Source organism: Pleurodeles waltl, chromosome 3_1 (assembly GCF_031143425.1).
Source record: "Pleurodeles waltl isolate 20211129_DDA chromosome 3_1, aPleWal1.hap1.20221129, whole genome shotgun sequence".
Classification (NCBI taxonomy): Eukaryota; Metazoa; Chordata; class Amphibia; order Caudata; family Salamandridae; genus Pleurodeles; species Pleurodeles waltl.
In genome coordinates, this window is record NC_090440.1 from 1,699,341,971 (window position 1) to 1,699,359,672 (window position 17,702).

At 42.3% G+C, this 17,702-nt stretch overlaps 1 protein-coding gene across 2 annotated transcripts in view; it reads right to left on the bottom strand.

The window, feature by feature from the left end:
• USP40 (ubiquitin specific peptidase 40) overlaps positions 1–17,702 on the bottom strand; it is a 570,914-nt gene that overhangs the window by 541,111 nt on the left and 12,101 nt on the right. For both annotated transcript variants that reach the window (XM_069225530.1, XM_069225531.1), the window contains one exon: positions 5,136–5,236. The gene's annotated coding sequence lies outside the window, so the exon portion shown is untranslated. Of the gene's footprint in view, positions 1–5,135; positions 5,237–17,702 lie in introns of those variants that run through there.

The window sequence follows — 17,702 nt, forward strand, 5'->3', positions numbered from 1 at the left end:
AGTTTCCATTCGCTCTTTGATGGCAGTTCATAGCTCACTGTGCTAGATTATGATTGTAACTTATGAACTACACAGTAACAGAAGAATCTCTGTAACAAAAGCAGTACCCCACTGGACTATGCACATAAGATACTTTTCTTTGCATGATACACTTTCTTTGCAGCAGGCATATTAACCATCTGCACTACCTCAGATGAGTCAATACTGCCACTAGACAAAACTCCCATCTTTCTCCAGCAGGTATATTGATCACCAGCGTTATCTTGTGTTTTTATTTTTGCCCAAAAGCTGCTGGTTGTACAAGGAACTTTGCAGTGCTTTTAAAACTGTGGCACAAATGAAGTAATAAATGTAAAAACACACGAGTTTCTGTCCAGAGGCCCCAGGTAGAGAAGTGCCTTCCTGCCATCCTAGGCCAGTGGACCCCTAGGAATGTGTCACAGACCGCTGGGGGTACACGGACCACAGGTTGAGAGCCTCTGGCTTAGAGTGTAGTGGTGTAGAGTGGAGAGGTGCAGAGTGGAGTGGTACAAGGCAAAGTGAAGTGGCGTAGAGTGGAATTATGCAGACTAGAGAGGTGCAGAGTAGACTGCAGTGGTGTAGAGTTCATTGCAGCATTGCAGAGTGGACTGTCGTAGAGTGCAGTGGTGTACAGTAGAGTGGCGTAGAATGCATTGGCGAAGACAGCAGTGGTGTAGAATACAGTGGTGAAGAGTAGAACAAAGCGTTGTGAAGTGCAGTGACATAGCACAACAGTGTAGAGTGCAGTGGCATCGAGCTTTGCAGAGTATAGTGGCGTAGAGTGCAGAGAATACTGGTGTACAGTGTAGTGTTTTTGAGTAAAGTGATATAGAGTGCATTAGCAGAGTGCAGTGGTTAGAGTGCAGTGCAGTGGTGTAGAGTAAAATGGTATTGACTAGAGTAGATTGGCACGGAGGCGAGTTGTGCAGCGTAGACTGCAGTGGTGTGGAGTGGAGCAGAGTAGATTGTTTCAGAGTAGAGTGAAGTGGCACAGAATGGAATGCTGCACTGTAGAGTGGAGTGGAGTGGTGCAGGGTAGAGTGCAGTGGTTTAGAGTGCAGTGGTGCAGAACAGATTACAGTGGGGTACAGTGGATGGCAAATTGCACTGGTGTAGAGTGGAATGGTACATTGTAGAGTGCATTGACCTAGTGTACAGTGACGCAGAGTAGAGTGGCGTGGACTGGTGTAGAGTGCAGTGGTGTACGGTAGAGTGGAGGAGAGTGCAATGGCATAACAAAATGAAGAGCAAAGTAGGGTAGACCGGCGTAGATACAGTGGCATAGTGTGGAGTGGTCCAGAGTAGAGGGCAGTGGTATAGAGCAGTGCAGAGTAAAATGGAGTGGGGTAAAGTGGAGTATGCATTGTGTGGTAGCGCCCTGCCATTACAGACAATACACCTTCAATTGAAACAGCCATTACATTTGCACAGACATACAGTTTTACTGATAAAAGTACACAGCGCACAAACTATAATGTGTGGAAATGTCATCACCTAGTCCTAGTGTACTGATTTGCTTTGATAGTATTAAAATATTTAGTTCCACCACACTTCAGAATTATCCCCAGCAGCCAGCATGATTGACACATAAATCCTCTCACTTTATAGTCAAAGAAAGAAAAGTAAACATCAAGCTCCCTAAGAAGACAGCATGACATTTGACCTCGTCTTTGAATGCACAGCAATTCTGACAATATAACAAGATTTAAAGGCCGGTTTACAGAAAGAAATCACTCAAAAAGCCAACGGTAAGCAACAGTGGAATGCACTCCCAGAGAAGCTTTCCGAATTACTGCATGATGACATTAGCAAACCAGACAGCTAGGCTGTCTGGTAGGCTTAGACCTAAAAGGATAGCTGCATCTTCTGGCAAATCTCTTTGAGAACTATACACACACATGTGGTCTAACTTTTATTAAGTTTTATTTTATTAACTTTTATTAGGCCCAAGGGTCTCCAACAAAATTTGCCCTGCATAGCTCAGGTACTAACGTTAAAAAATTGAAGTTTGGGCAAATGATTAGTACTCGTACTTTTTAATCAGAAGATGCCTGGGTGCAGCATGCTCAGAGGTTTTATGCAAAATCCTGGTTATGGCATTACAGCCAATAACTTTTAGCAGCATTTTAAACACAATAATACTCAGAGGCATCAACTGAAGGGTGTCCACCATGCACCATTTTAGGGATGAAGTGAACTGTGAGGAAGTCCTGGTATGCTTACCAAATAGTGTGTCTACTACTGTTAGCACATTAAGATATAGGACTTTATACATTGAAAGACTCAGCCAATTTGTAAACTATTGCAAGGTGTCCAATGACCTGCACTGCTTTTGGAAAAGTCAAAGCATTTTTTTAAAAATACTCAAGTCTATTTGGTAAGTGCATGGAAAATAAATCTTGGCACGTTTGCAAAAAAACAGATACAGTACGTGACAGCTCTTAAAATCAGGACTGAAAACACAAATGAACCTCCTTTACAGATGGAACTGTACAACAGAAATTCTAATTGTCCAAAGCTTGGAGGCAATGCCGTGAAAGGGGCTCAGTGCCACACTAAAGGAAGAATTGTTAAAAACCTGCAGCATCCGGAGCATAGTCCTAGACACTAAATATGTATTAAAGGCCCATCCTAAACAAACAGTAGGATGGATGAACTTTGAAGGGTACTAGGAAAGTGGTGTTGATACTTCTACTGGTGACCAAGCAGACCTTATTAAGTAGGTTGTGAAGGGCAACATCCGGTTGAATGAGAATGGGGCAAGAGGTTCTGGCACTTCTTGAGAACGGAGAAAGTTGCACGTGACTTTGCAGGAAGAGGGCTCAAATTTATGAACAAATGGACTGCATTGCTAAACATCTTCAGGGATGAGCAGTCACTTTCCCCAAGAACTTTGAGGGAATTGTAGTGCCTGCCGCAAACAGTGACATGTCGTGGTATTGGCTTGAGTATTTTTGAGCTGATGAAATAAACATCTGGTTAGGAATTAGAGAGGTGATTTTTAAGCCAACTGGGTGGTGCAGTGGCTCCGGATTGAGGGGTGTTGTATAAATTGTTAATTTCTTGCTGTATTTTGAAACACCAATAATAATTTCTCAAACCCTAAAAAACTTGAACGTCCCTGTATGCTTCTAATCACAGTACCCAAAAAGAAAATGGTACTTTGCCAAAGACTGGTTTTGTAAACTATCCTAAAAAGATTCACCCAGTGTTTAAATCCTCCCTGAAAACTCAGGGCCAGTAGATTCTTTATCTCAGACAGAGTAAAAGCCTTGTTAAAGTAGTGCATTAAGAAAAGATCAACTTTGCCACCCGCCTCCCACCTACTCATCTTATGTCTTGCCTATTTCAAGGTATAGATATGCCATAAGGGGGCTGTGTGTTCACAAAGACTCAAATCTACAAAAGAAGAATATATACAATGCATGGACATAGGACATCCATCAAAAGCTCATTTACCAGTTATATGGGATGTAGGCAGGCCAATGAGTGTGTAGAGTATGTTTATGGACCCCCACACAGCTAGAAAATTGAAATCTCACCTATACCTTTTACACGTGTAGTCAACTACACACTTGCAGTTGAGCCTCAGCTGCATTATTCAAAAAAGAAAATCATTGAAAGTTTATTTCATACCAAAATCAAAACTAACAAATCACAACAAAGCTGGGCAATATATTTTTAAAAATCATTGCTTTAAACAAACAAGTATCTTTAATGCAAGACTTTATGCTTCCTTGAAGATTCTAGGTGAAAGCATACTTTTGATGAACCAGGAGGCCTTCACTGAAATGTTTAAGTTAGTGGAAGATACTGGATGAGTTGTGACCACAGTCTAGTACGAAATATCAACTTAAACAGCACGGTAACCTGAGTCACCTTTGTTGCTGTGACCTATGTTTAAAGAAAAAGTATTGGTGTATTTGGTAGTGCTACTTCATTTCTCCACTTATATTCCAAAAGAGCAACGTAGGGCTGCACAAGCAAGTTGAATTACTATAATTTTCAGGGGCCAGCAGTTCAGACCAAAGGGAAGAAGAGCCCCCCATGCCCACCCAATTGTCACTAGAATAACTGTTCAATGTGATTTTTAGGAAGGGTTGCAAATTAAGCACACCTGCCTTCGTAAACACTGCAGTAAATGTTACCATACTTTAAAAAAAACTGCCAAACAAGTCACACACAATACAGCAACATAGAACATGCCAACCCGGAGGTTACACTTGAGGATTAAACCACCAGATGAAAAAAGGGGGAGACTACATGACTAACAAGAACAATATTCATTACAAGCTACAGATGATCAAATGAATTGAGAAACAGGAGGTTAGCAACACTCTGCAGAACGCTTGCCACCAAACACCTTTATGTGTAATATGGTCCCTCACTACCCTAATCAGAAAGAGAAGACAAGCCCAAATTCCATCACCATATTTTTTCATGTTGATGTTCATAAAACAGCTTGCAAAACATCATACAACTTGAGTTCTGTTATCTAATATATAACTCTGTTGGTTTTATCACTTACAATCTCAGCAACTTAACTGTACTTATCAAAGTAGAGGACGTTGTACTTTAAAATTCACTGATGGTATCACAACTTAAGTCGGAAAGTAAGGAAAAGTGTGATTACACCAAGATTTAAGGACTTAAAATAAATAAAAGTTAGAAACACAGCAGCACCTGGTGGACAGTGTCTAGAAGATATCTTATGAGATAAATATCTGTTTACAGATGAGATAATTCTATTTCACTGGGTACATAACTGGATATTAAGGTTTTTTGTCAGTCACTACCCAAAGTTCCAATAACTAAATTCTCAAAATTGGTCCTGAAAGAATTAACAATTTTATAATATCAAGCATGCTAAACATACAGAATATTAAGGTTTGTTGCTTTTCCTTTGTGCCTATATTTACCCTCATCAGGGCAAAGGAAGGGTATGGGGCAATCCCTGTTCCTGCCATGAGGATTAACTCCCAAGGTGAGCAGTGTATGGCAGGAGAGCAAGTGTGTCAAACAATTTGGTTTCATTATCAACGCAGGGTTTTCAGAGCAAGGTAGAGTTTACCAAATACTAAATGTGGAAGAAAGCAAGTCTCAGTCACACTCACCTTATGGCAACATTTGGATTCCTTGTTGCAGGATGCTGCAGTTGGTCAAATGCGTTTCGACATGGGTGCTTTGGTGACAGTCTCTACAGAACACATTCTACCTAAAAAAAAAAGTAAAAAAAAATCTAGTTAAGTAAACTTTCCAGGTGAACCTTGAGATAGAGCATGAATTGTCCTCTCCGTAGAATAACATGTGTTAATATACATTAAATGACCTAGCCATTCAAAACGGGTTATAGAGAAATGATTGAGCAGTGACAGTGCTAAACATGATACCCCTTTAAAGCATAGACATGTGATTTAGAGAACAGTCCTGTTTTAAAAGACAGTAGAAATGTCTTTCAATTGTACGAATAGGATACCCAGAACTAGACAAAAAATCCAGTTTAAAGCATAAGAATATGATGTACAGCACAGCCCATCAATTTTCTGACGCCTAGGAAACGTCACTCTATTATACATAATAAGTGAACTTTATTTTTCCCCACATTAGTCCACTCAATGGAGTATCTAATTTCTTAAGGATCCAGGCGAAACATCTGTACCTCATCAGAGTCCCAACAGCTTCACTGTGGCCAAAGCAAAGTCAGAAAGATATCAGAAATTTTGCTGCAGTTCAGATGGAGTCTGAGCAGTACAGGAAGATGAGCTGCAGTTTGGCTTAGCTGGGAGTTAGCAAATGTACTGTAGTTTAGAGCAGCTAGCCTCTTGGAAGGGCTTACTGGCAGGAAGAAAGCAGTGCTGGAGTGGAAATGCTATACTCTCAGGGCAAAACTGCGTATATTGCCGGAAAACATTTTTAAAACCTAAATGTTAGGAACTAACTTATCCCAAGTCCTGGTAAGACGCTTTGTTGTTGCCTCATCTACACAGCCTTGCAGCATATGATGAGAATTGTCATACCATCCTGTTAGTATTAGCTTTTTTGATTAATACTTTGTACTCCAGCTTGGATACCTTGTTTTAAGACTACGGACAAATGTAAACTTAAGAAAGTGCAAATGAGTTATGTTGTCATCACTTTTTATCTGTAAAAGTAGCAAAATTGATGTAAGATCAAAGTCAGCCATTGTTCCCTGCAGACTGTCCTCCAGCTCCCCAGAATTAAAGGGGAAGGACAAGAAGAAATTCTGAGACACACCAGTTGCTGCAGAGGATAAAAGATGTTCCCCTACCTATAACTCTCCATTAAGGCAGACACATTCTCGTAAAACATTTCCCTTCCCCGGCAGGAAGGACAAGCCCTCTATCAGCTATACCCACAGTCAGTTGTATGAGGATACACCAGGACCACACTGCCAATGGTATTAACACAAACAAATTGTTTGGAAGTGGCTTAGCAAAGGTTAAACACTTGGTTACATCCCTAACACATCACACCTTTCATTCTCATGTAAAAAAGTAGACAGAACAAGTGTTCATCTGGTTAGTGAATCATGAGGCCCACAGCCTGCCCTTCATGCCCCATCTATCCACGTATATGTCTTCCTTGCAACGCAACTGTTAAGTGGATCATTCCCACCCTTCTATCCTAAACACAAAGTTGTTGGAGCCTGACCCGTTTCACAGCAGCACTACCCCTCTATCCCACTCCGTCTATATAGCATACTTCATACCTGGGGCATAGTGTAGTCAATAATGTTGGGAGGGTGAGCCTGATATTTCCCGACAAGCAACATAGTGTACCCAACTAAAATGGATAAAGTGGTCTGGTGAGGCTGGATGTGGTAATGGAGAGGGGTAGAAACATTAGCTCGGAGTTCAGAAGAGCAAGGCTAGTCACCAATCTAATCCAAATCTAGCATTAGCAGATCACTCTTAGGGAGGGAAGCAAGAGCAGCCCTTGAAGTATCACAAGCCCAACAGCAGACCATGCTTGAAAGAAGAGACAGACCAGAGAATGCAGGCTGGGAGACAGCGGCGAAATAGGAGAAAAGCTAAATCTCCAGGAAAAGGATGTTTTGAATAGCTTGGATCATATATCTCTTGTACAATGTGGCGTTCTTCACTGCAAGAAGAATCCAGTGACCCACCCACCCCACCATTTTCTCATTCGTTAGAATATGTAATAATGATATAAAAACTCAAAGATACGAAGGTTATATGGTTTCAATTATGTGCAGGAAAAGACTGCACTGTGTTCCATTCTTTTCATGTGTTCAAATGTCCATTGCTCGGCTTCAAGTATTTCAGCTAACTTGCTTATTATGTGGCTTTGATGCTATTTTCATTATTATAGTTTTGTAGGCTTAATTTGACTTTGTTGTGATGGTTATACCGTTTTATAATATGACATAACTTTAGGATGTACAACTGAGGGAACAAATGCTTAGACAATCGTATGGTTTGGAGCCATACTGTGCATATAAGGGTGGCAGAAGCTGTGTCTAATGTGCACTGTTATATAGTGATGTGTAAGTGAGGCATGATCTGAATGTGTAAGTGAAGTAGTAAACACTTAGTTGACTTCATCGTTTGGAGCCACTTTGTGCACATGATGGTGTTAGGAGTAGTGGGCAACATGTACTGATGTTGTAGGGTGATGTGTGAATGTCGTTTGATAAGGATCTGGTGTTTAGCAAGCAAATATTGAGCTAGCTGAATGGCCTCCCATGGTGCCCACCACTACCCATGGTGCAGTAGATAACGGGCACTAGCTTAGAAGTAAATGGAGGGTACTGTGGTACATGGCAGGAAAATGAACCCATCACTCCACTCCAACCAAATAAAATATTACAAAAAAAGACCAACAACCTCCACCTCACAGGTCTACAAAAGGGCAGTTAAAAATATGGCAGGCCTGTACTGCACAGACACGGCCGGACAAGGGAAAACAGGCTAAAAGCGCAAGCAGGCTAGGCAAGGAACCCAACCCACTGTCAATTGAGGACACATCTGTGTGTTTTCACACTAATAACCATTTATATAGCACTACACAACTAACATTTTTGGCACTTGATGGTGTTTATAACTATCAAACTGAACCGATTTGGTAGGTCTTCGAAAACTGAAAGAGAGGGTAAAACACTGTGGGATCAAACCTTATGCCTTGATTGTTAAATAAAGCTGTGTGCAGTGGGCGATTAGGTTCCTAAGCTTTTTTTCTATAATTGTACTTTTTGATCTACAAGTTATACCAGGGTCCCTGTGACAAAAGCATTAACCCACTGAACTACCTTACGGAGAATACATACCTGATCTATATAGCATTACATGCAGTGCTGTGTTGCAGGCATATTAGCACTAAAGGCTGGTATCATGAATAATGAAACTGTGGCAAGACTTTTCTTGCCAAGTCAGGAAAAGAATTACATTTAAACTTAAAGAAGCAACTACAAAATGAAAACCTGTCAGAAGTATTTTGGACTGATGATTTTAAATGTTTTAATGCAAACAGAGGCAGAATTGTTAAGGTAAAAAATAAAATAGATAAGTTTACACAAACTTTTTTGTCATTCTAGAACCTGGTCCTTCTAGAACCTCCAAAAACACAGAAATGTATGTTACTGTGTTCTGAGAATGGTAGCAACCCTTCCTGCAAGTCTTCGAAAACAGTACAATCAAATTCACCTGGTTAAAACCTATACTCAAATGCACTCCTGGGTGTTAAGGGATAGATATACCCCTGCATTTGTTCCTACATCACAAAATAGTTATACACACACAATCAGCAGGACAACAGTCCTTCAAACAAATGTACAGCTGGGTGTTAGCATTTCAAGTTTCCCTCCCTCATAGAAAGTATATGCCATGTGCATCATCTTTTCTAGCATTCCATCTATACAGAACGAAGTATGCTACAGCAACTTAAGTGCAGCTTCCCTCTTTCACAGAACAGGTACAGAATGCCCTCAGCAGTGCACCAACTCTCATAGAACAAATACAGCACTCCTCGCTTAACAGGTACAGCATGGGAAGTAGCTGTGAAATCTTCCCTCCCCTGCTGATAAGGTACAGCATGGGCAGCAGCAATGCAAGCTTCCCTCCCTCACGGACGGGCATGGCATGGTAACAGCAGAAGCTTTCCTCACTAGCAAAAAAAGGTATAAACACTAACTAGCAAAAGATACATCCTACCATCCCATAAATAGTAAATCGCTGGAAGCATCTGTATAAAGTTCTCTTGGACATAACAGATACTGCACAATCTGTGTCAGTAGTGCAAACACACTTACCTATTTGATATGTAAAGTTCAGTATTGCCGTGTGTATTGGTGTAAGAAATTGGTTTACTGGTTGAGGGTTGTGAAACCCCTCTCAAGCAGCAGCCACAGTTATTCTCAGAGTGATTTCACCAGCAAACCCTGAATTAGCCTGTGCTCAACCCTCGGGTAGCATGGCATAGAGCAGTCAGTTTTAACTCAGAGACAATGTATAAAGGAATTGTGCAACACTTCAAACAGTAACACAGTGAAAACACACCCCAAAAAGGAGACCAGGCCAGATTTAGCGAAATAGTGCAATTTGTGATAAATAAACACAACCAAAACGACAAATATCCAATTAGGGGAACTGGAGATATTTAATTTTAAAGGTTTTAATGATAATAGGGCCAAAAGGCGTAAAGCACCAACTGTGGATATGTGGTCATGCCAGACTGGGACAAAGTCACAAGTTCAGTTTGACCACGATGGCGCGCGGGCTGGTTACAGGGACACAGTTTGGCCTGCAGAACAAAGTACCTTAAATTCTGGTTTGCAAAGATTTGCAAGGATCAGCTTCAAAGATGCGTTTGGCAATTGAAGTGATGCGTCGGTTCTGAGATACTGTGAGGCTTCGGTGCGCGGTCCTGCCTCGTCATCGAGGATCCCATTGACCAGGGTTTGCAATGCGCAGTCTGGAGTCAAGGATGTACCGCGCAGCCAAGGCAATGTGTCTCTATCAAGAGTCCAGGGCTGGGCTGGCATCACTTAGCAGGGTAGACTCAAAGATGGCAGAACCCAGCTGCTGGGTCAAAGACGCTAGAGCATTCTGTCCATGAGGCTCAATTCAGGAGACCAGTCAACTAGCCCCTGGAGTCACTCTAGGGTCTAGGTTAAAGAGATGCCAGTCCAGTCTTTCTTACCCAGGTAAAAGGTCAGCAGGTCAGCACAGCACAGCAAAGCAGTAGTCCAGCAGGGCAGAGGTCCTTCAGCAGTACAACAGTCCTTCTTCCTGGCAAAGTATCCACAGGTCCAGAAAAGTACTGAAGAGTTGGTGTCTGAGGGCCAGTATTTATACCCAGTTGTGCCTTTGTAGTGGGGGAGAAATTACTAGAGGTGTCCCTTTGAAGTCTTCAGGCATACAGCCTTATCTGCAATGGCTCCAGACTAACTACAGGGGATATGCAGCCCTTTCGGTGGAGGCAGGACACAGATTGTTCAAGAGTAAGTGGGCCTGGGTCCAGCTCCGCCCTCCCTTCCTGGCAGTGATGGACCATCTAGGCACACCTAAGCTCCCTACTGTGTGTGGCTGTCTAGAAGGACTACACAAAGCTCCACAGTCAGGTACACCCAGTCATGTGACCTAGGTGCAGGCTACAGGCACTAAATGGCTGAGGAAGGAAAATGCCTACTTATTTTTTTTATTTTTTATTTTAAAGTGCCCTTTTCTAAACTGTAATTTAATATCCAACTTCACCAAAAGTTAGGATTTTTCATTACAATTCCAAGACACCAAACATGAGCTGGTCACCTGCTTCAATTTGTAAATTACAGCTTATTAAACATAATGCACTGACTCCAGTGTTAGTCTGTGGGAGAGGGAATCCTTGCAGCAGCGAAAAACGAATTTGAGAGTTTTTCAATATCAGGACAGGTAAAGCTTACAACTACATGTTCCACTCTTTAGGTACACTACACCATGCCCTCTTTGATTTCCAGGACCTACCCCAGGGATGACTATGTATTAAAAAGCAATGTTTGGGCCTGGCAAAAAGTCTATTTTGCCAGGTCGCAATGGCAGTCATAAACTGCACACCCAGGCTGCAATGGCAGGCCTGAGATATGTTTAAAGGGCTATGAAAGTGGCTTGCAACGTCAGTGCTCTAGGTCCACTATTTGCATTTAATTTACAGGACGTAGGCACATTTAGTGCCACTTTACTAAGGACTTACAAGTAAATTAAATATGCCAATGGAGGATAAACCAATATTATCATGTTTAAGGAGTGAGCACCTGCACTTTACCACTGGTTAGCAGTGGTAAAGTGTGCACAGTCCTAAGGCCAGCAAAAACGAGATCAGCAGAAATGGAGGAGGAACGCAGAATGTTTGAGGAGAAGACCACCCTAAGGATGACAGGTCTAACAGCTGGTAAGTATATAGATGGGTGAGCAGTAAACATTTAAATATGAGTAAGTGGAGGGGTGAAGCGCTGCATCACTATAGGAGAGACTGTATGGAGTGTGTAGTACAGACAGTTAGTGGACAAGCAGATAAGTGAGAAGCTGGATAGCTCATAAACGTGTGTTTGGATCAACGTCGAATTTGTGTGACTGGATAGATGGATAAGGAATGCCTCTGGCTGAGAATGCTTTTGAAAAGATAATGTCTGAGGATGGATAGGTATTTGTGCAAAGATTGGTGACGATCAATTTGAGTGTGTATAAGTAAATTAATGGTCACTTTGTGTTCAGGTGGTATATGTGAATGTCTATGGGGGAGGGTGTGTGAGTGTATGTGTGCACAGATATGGATCCATGTGTGGATGGATGAGTGTAAATGACCACAATGCTACTGCAGTAAGAGGAGTTGTGCTTGTGCATATGCTGAGCTGTACAAAAAGGGTTTGTGACCTTGTATGGTTACCACACCTATCTACTGTGCAACAAAGCACAGTAAGTCACTTTGATGGGACAGCACCATCACCTAACATCATAGAGATTCCTTATACTGCAAAATGACTGGGGATTTGTCTTTCAAGCACTTAGAGGTAAAAGAAGGTTCTGAAATCAACGCACATGGTGGGGAAGATTTACTAAGTTTTGACACAACGCAGCAAAGAATCCAAAGTTGCTGCCCTGCATTTTGCCTATGGAATGAAAGAAAAACAGTGCCATAGCTACTAAGAGAGGTGCTGCTTTTCTGTCCCCCAGAGCTGGCACACTTTAGGTTGCCATGAGCCAACACATACAGCCTTGCACCGTAGTAAAAGGTTGTGTACATTTTGTCAAGCACAGTTTTTATACTGGAAGGGCAACCTTCTAGTACAAAAACTATACTTTAATGTTTTTACTACTGTGTATGTGTGCTGTACCGTGCAGCAACCAAGTAATGTGTGGGAAATGAGAAGATTTTTAAAGGTTGCTCTACTTTTATGCCTGCCTCAAGAAAGTATATTTTTTTGCCACAAATCCCTGTCTACAAATGTTTGTAAAGAGGGATTTGTGACAAAACCCCTGGGTGGTGGCAAGGGAATGACCAAGGTCGCCCCCTTCACACAAACAAGTTCATAGTATTACTTTGAGTTAGTGTAGGCAATTTTCCAATGCAATCATGATTTACAAAGGAAATTAAATCCCACCACAATACTTTGTACCAGGTGTATGTAACTTTTGCGATGCTAAACTGGTGTAAATTATTAGTAAATGTGGGCCAATATCTTTCATATAATGCTGTGATTCTACCACTGCTGGCTGTAACACCCTCCTCGTGCTCCTCTGTTTCTAATCTGTACTTGGTGGGATGGGATGTGTCTAGCTCAGCCCTGTCCACAGAAATGGAGCCTCTCCGCTCTAGTGACTACTCCCATAATTGGGCCAACATGTTGCGACACTGAAAATAAAAGGAGGAAACATGTGCATTCCATTTCTAAGTTCACACAGACAACTGTGATGCAAGCAAGTGTGTTAACCACGTGACTTGAATTATGAGAACGTTCATTATTTACAGCACTTAAGAATGGCCTAGCATGAAGCACTATATGAACTAATCGTTTGTATACTAATAAACTATGAGTAAAATGTATCAGTAGCTGCTTCCGCTCCACTTCTCATACGATATCTGGAACCAACACCCCCCCCCTCCCACCCACCGTCACATAACACAAACAAACAGATGACAGTCTGCACAGAACTTAGGTAAGGTGGGTGCTACACTGATGGGGTTTTTGAAGATCAGACTTGCCTGGTGAAAGATGCAACATGTTAATGCACAGAATTTAAGGCGCAATTTTAATCATTGGAGCACTGTGCCCTAGTGCCTCAGCACCACACACAAGGGCTGTGAAGCTTGGACCACGTGCATGGGTCAGTTCATTATCCCTGACAGAACAAACAAAGGCAGGGCCCCAAAGTGCCAGCACCAATGTTGTATCAAAATGAGGGTCTTGAACCCTGGGCTCTTCCTGCATGTCAAACACACCCCTCTGCTTGTAATCAGCACTCCACGTCAACAATGGCTTGATCTCATGTGTGATGACAGGCAGTGGAAGCAGACTGTCACTGCCAGGTCTGACAAATTAAGAAATTATTGAGGGATGTTCCACCCCATACCTCCCCACCCCCAAATGCTACATCTTTGCTCATATCCAGACCCCATCAGTCCCATAGATAGGGCACTAACATAGACTTCTAATCTCTCAATGGTAACCTTTAATATTGGATTGCTTTTATGAAGTCTTCTTCCGTAGGGTTGCACTTCCTCAATTTCCATATGAGACACAGACTCAACAAATTTGACATCCCCGGGGCTGGATCTCTCCCTCTTCTAAGAGTATCTATAAAATTTGAATATTCAATCATTTTAAGAAGCTGCATTTTCCACTGTGTCCCACCACTGCTTTCAGATGGCAAAAGGCTGCAGTGATGACGGAACACCTTTCTTGTTGAGTGGAACATGACTGGAGTGGAGTTGCACAGTCCGTAGGATTGTTTTTTGGTAGAGAACATCTCCTTCTGCACCATGGCCAATAAAATGAACAGCCGCTGCTATTCAAGTCTGGAAAAGAGGTTTCACTCTGGTGGTGTGTGTCCACCAGTGTACTGGGTGAAGACTGGTGGAACAACTTGAAATCTGGTTGAAAAAGTACAGCAGAAAAAGTAGATGGTACTCAATTGGAAAAAGTGGAAATCTACAGTGGGTGTGGAGGCCCAATTTCACTCCAATCCAAAGGGTATCTGAGAAATACCCACATCAGTGGATGGCATGTGCAGAGGTAGCCTGCCTTTCAAGTTGCAAAAGACGTGCTATGACCTCACTGAAGAACCTTCATAAAAAGTAGATCGCATTGAATCAGATGACATCCATCAAAGGCAAGATGCGGTCTATGTCCACGAGACTCAGAGGTGGAGACTTTATTTCAGAGCATGAAGAGGACTGGACCACTTCAAAGGTTTGTGGCTAAACGGGACATGAAACAGTTTCAGGATTTTATGGTGAAATCTATTGCACAAATGTAATACAGACACAAGGCTGTAGAACTGAAAGAGAGGAATCAATATCTGCATGCTGGGTGGATGTGCTTTAAGTAGTGAGACTAATCTACGTTCCTCTACTGAGGCTCATGTATGAATTTCCAGGTATCAGTTGCAACACTTGATTGAAGAAAAATGTACAAAGACCAGGAAATGCCCCAAGGCGTCTAGGCACTATAGTCTTAAAAAGTGCTGGTGCATGAACAAGCCCGTCCCTGGATCTTGGAGCGTAAAGAGCAAGGTCTTTAAGCCATTCCTAAAGGGAAGGAGTAGTCTTATCCCTGTCATATAACTAGGCAGCGAGTTACATAGTCTAGATGCTGCTGCTACAGAAAAGGCTCTGCCTTATGGAATCTAAGGTGAGCCGAACAGAGATTTTTCCCAGACCTATACCTAGGAAATGTAGCCCCGATTCCAGCCGCCCCATGAAGGTAGAGGACCTTATGGATTATGCAAGCAGCCTTAAACATAATACGTTTTCTTCTGGGGAGCCACCAATGCAAGAGCCACTTGTTTTTGAGCTGATAGGGGAGGAGAAGAAAGATCCTACTCAGCATTATGATCACCCAGAAACATGATGCAACGCTACGATTGACCTGAGAATCTAACACAAGTTTATTATCCAACACCACCTCAAGGTTCTTCACCTTCTCATTAAGTTTAGGAGGGGTGTCCAGTGACTCAACCCACCAGTTTGAATTACAGGAAGAGGCTTGTAATCCAAAAAGCAAAACTTCCATCTTTTCCCAATTAAGCTTAAGGTAATTCCTTCCCATCCACCCCTCTATGGCCATCATACAATGGTTGAAATTCTTAGCAATCACTTATGGAACCTTGGTGATTGACATGATAAGCTGAATGTCATCAGCATAGGATACCATCTGTAACCCAAAAGAACAAATGATATTGCCAAGGGGTGAGACCTACAGGTTAAAAAGGGTGGGACTTAAAGAAGAACCCTGAGGTACACTACATGGTAAGGTTAACGGGTCGGCTAAAAATTGGTTCATTGCTACCCTATGAGATCTATCCTTGAGGAAGGAAGTCAACAGCTGCAGGGCCATACCTGAAACCCTCTGAAGGCAGTCGACTAACAGAGATGGAGAGACGGTATCAAAGGCAGCAGACAGATCCAACAGGATCCACCAATATCTTTTTAGAACCCACACTGTGACCGGTCCAACTATTTCTGTTCTTCCGCAAATGCCATCAAATGACTGTTCAGATGTCTTTCCAGAATCGTGGCTGGAACCGGGAACAAAGAATTAGATTGAAAATGTTTAAAGTTTGGTGGGGTCCAAATTGGATTCTTCAGAGGAGGCTTCACCGCAGCTTCTCGTTCCAGACTCAAGGTAGCATCCTGTGGAGATGGTCTTATTCGTTAAAAAAGCAAGGGGGTCAGATGCCAACTTAGCCACAAAATGAAGTATTTTATGATTACATGTTTTCAAAGGGGAGACAGACCGAGTATTCAAAAGGTACTGCTCCACACCTTCTGAAGTGAGAGAAGGAAACACCGATAGGATCTTTGCCGTTGGTTCCCTAGGTTCGAGGGAAGGAGGACAATCAGGTGACCCCTCTATGGCCTTTATTAGCTCATCGAGTTCCTTATAGATGTTTGTAATTTTTGATTGATAGAAGTTGGCAAGCTGATTAAAAAATTCTTGACAACCTGCAACTATAGAGGGGGCTGGATGTGAGGATTATTGCTGCACAATCTTAAAGAGCACCTTTAATGAACTTGTAGCCTCAATTATTTTAGTGCAGCATTTGGATTTCTCTTTTACAGAAGGAATGATTGCTCCATGAGCAGCTACGATCAATATTGAAAATCCACTCCTCTTCGGACTTCCCTTTATGTAGAGAGTGGTTTGTTTATTTCTTTGTGTATGGTGTCTTTCACATCAGTCTAGAGGTGCTTAGTCTGATTTACTGGCAAGTGACTGCAATTTATACTATATATTTGACTGCAAGTAACACAAAAACACAGCACTCAAACTACTTTGCTCAGTTTTGAAAATGTGCAACAAACTTGGCCCAATCTATCTACAGAAAGTAGCATATATTCAAACACAGCAGCTTTTATCTCACAAACAAGAAAACACTTGAAGACTCAACTAGATAAAAAGATCACCCAGAGGAATCAACAGGCCGACACAAGAAATCTTAAGATGAGCCTTTTTTTGGAGGTCTGCTCCTTTTTCTCAATGCTGCTGGACCAACCTCCCTCCTCACCAAAGGACGGTCCCCCTCAAAGCCTATCTTCTACTGAAGCAAAAAGAACAGATGATGGACGGAATGCTGAACAATGCAAACATCGACCCCCAGTCACAGAAATCTGGGTTTAATCTGTTGTTTTTATGCTAACCACGCCAACCCAGTTTGGACTCAGCCGTATGCAAATCAGTCTTGACCGTGCTTCCCATGAGAACAGTCCAGCCTGAACAGATTGTTCTTTTTGCTTTTGTCGCCGTAAGTGGGAAGGGTATTCCCAGATGTGGGTCCCGTGCTCACTGCACCACTGGATTCAAGCTAGCCTGGCTGATGAAGGGTGATACCCCGAAACTGGTCCCAGGGTGCTTGTTTCCAGGCCAGGGAGGACCTGGCATGGCAGTTCGGGCTGGACTGTTCCCATGGGGAACAGGGTCAAGACTCATTTGCACATGACTGGGTCCAAACTGGGGTGGCAGGCAAAAAAAAAACACAATGGAATAAACCCAGATCTCTCGGACTGGGGGGCGGGGGGGTGAAGGTTTGCATTGTTCAACATTCCGTCCAATTTGCAAAAAAAAAAAAAACAACAACACTATCAATGTATGGCGGGTTGGAAGGGGGGGTTTCAAATCAGTCTTAAATAAAGCTAAAAGTGTTTGATTTATTGTGAGTTGTGTGGAGTGGGAGTGAGGAGATAGGGATAGCTGGAGGTAGAATCGAGTCCTCACAAGACCTACTAAGTGTAACTTTAACCTAAGGGCCTAAAATGAAATAAAGAACTCCTACCCGACTGGCTCCAGACTCTTCTATGAAGACCCTATCCTCCAACTTCAACACTTCTTCATAACCATAAATTAGGTTCCAGTCCCGGAAGACTCATACAATAAGTGATGCTAAATATTCCATGAAGACAGCATCTCAGCTCTGCACAAGAACCAATCTACAGCACCAGTTCTCATT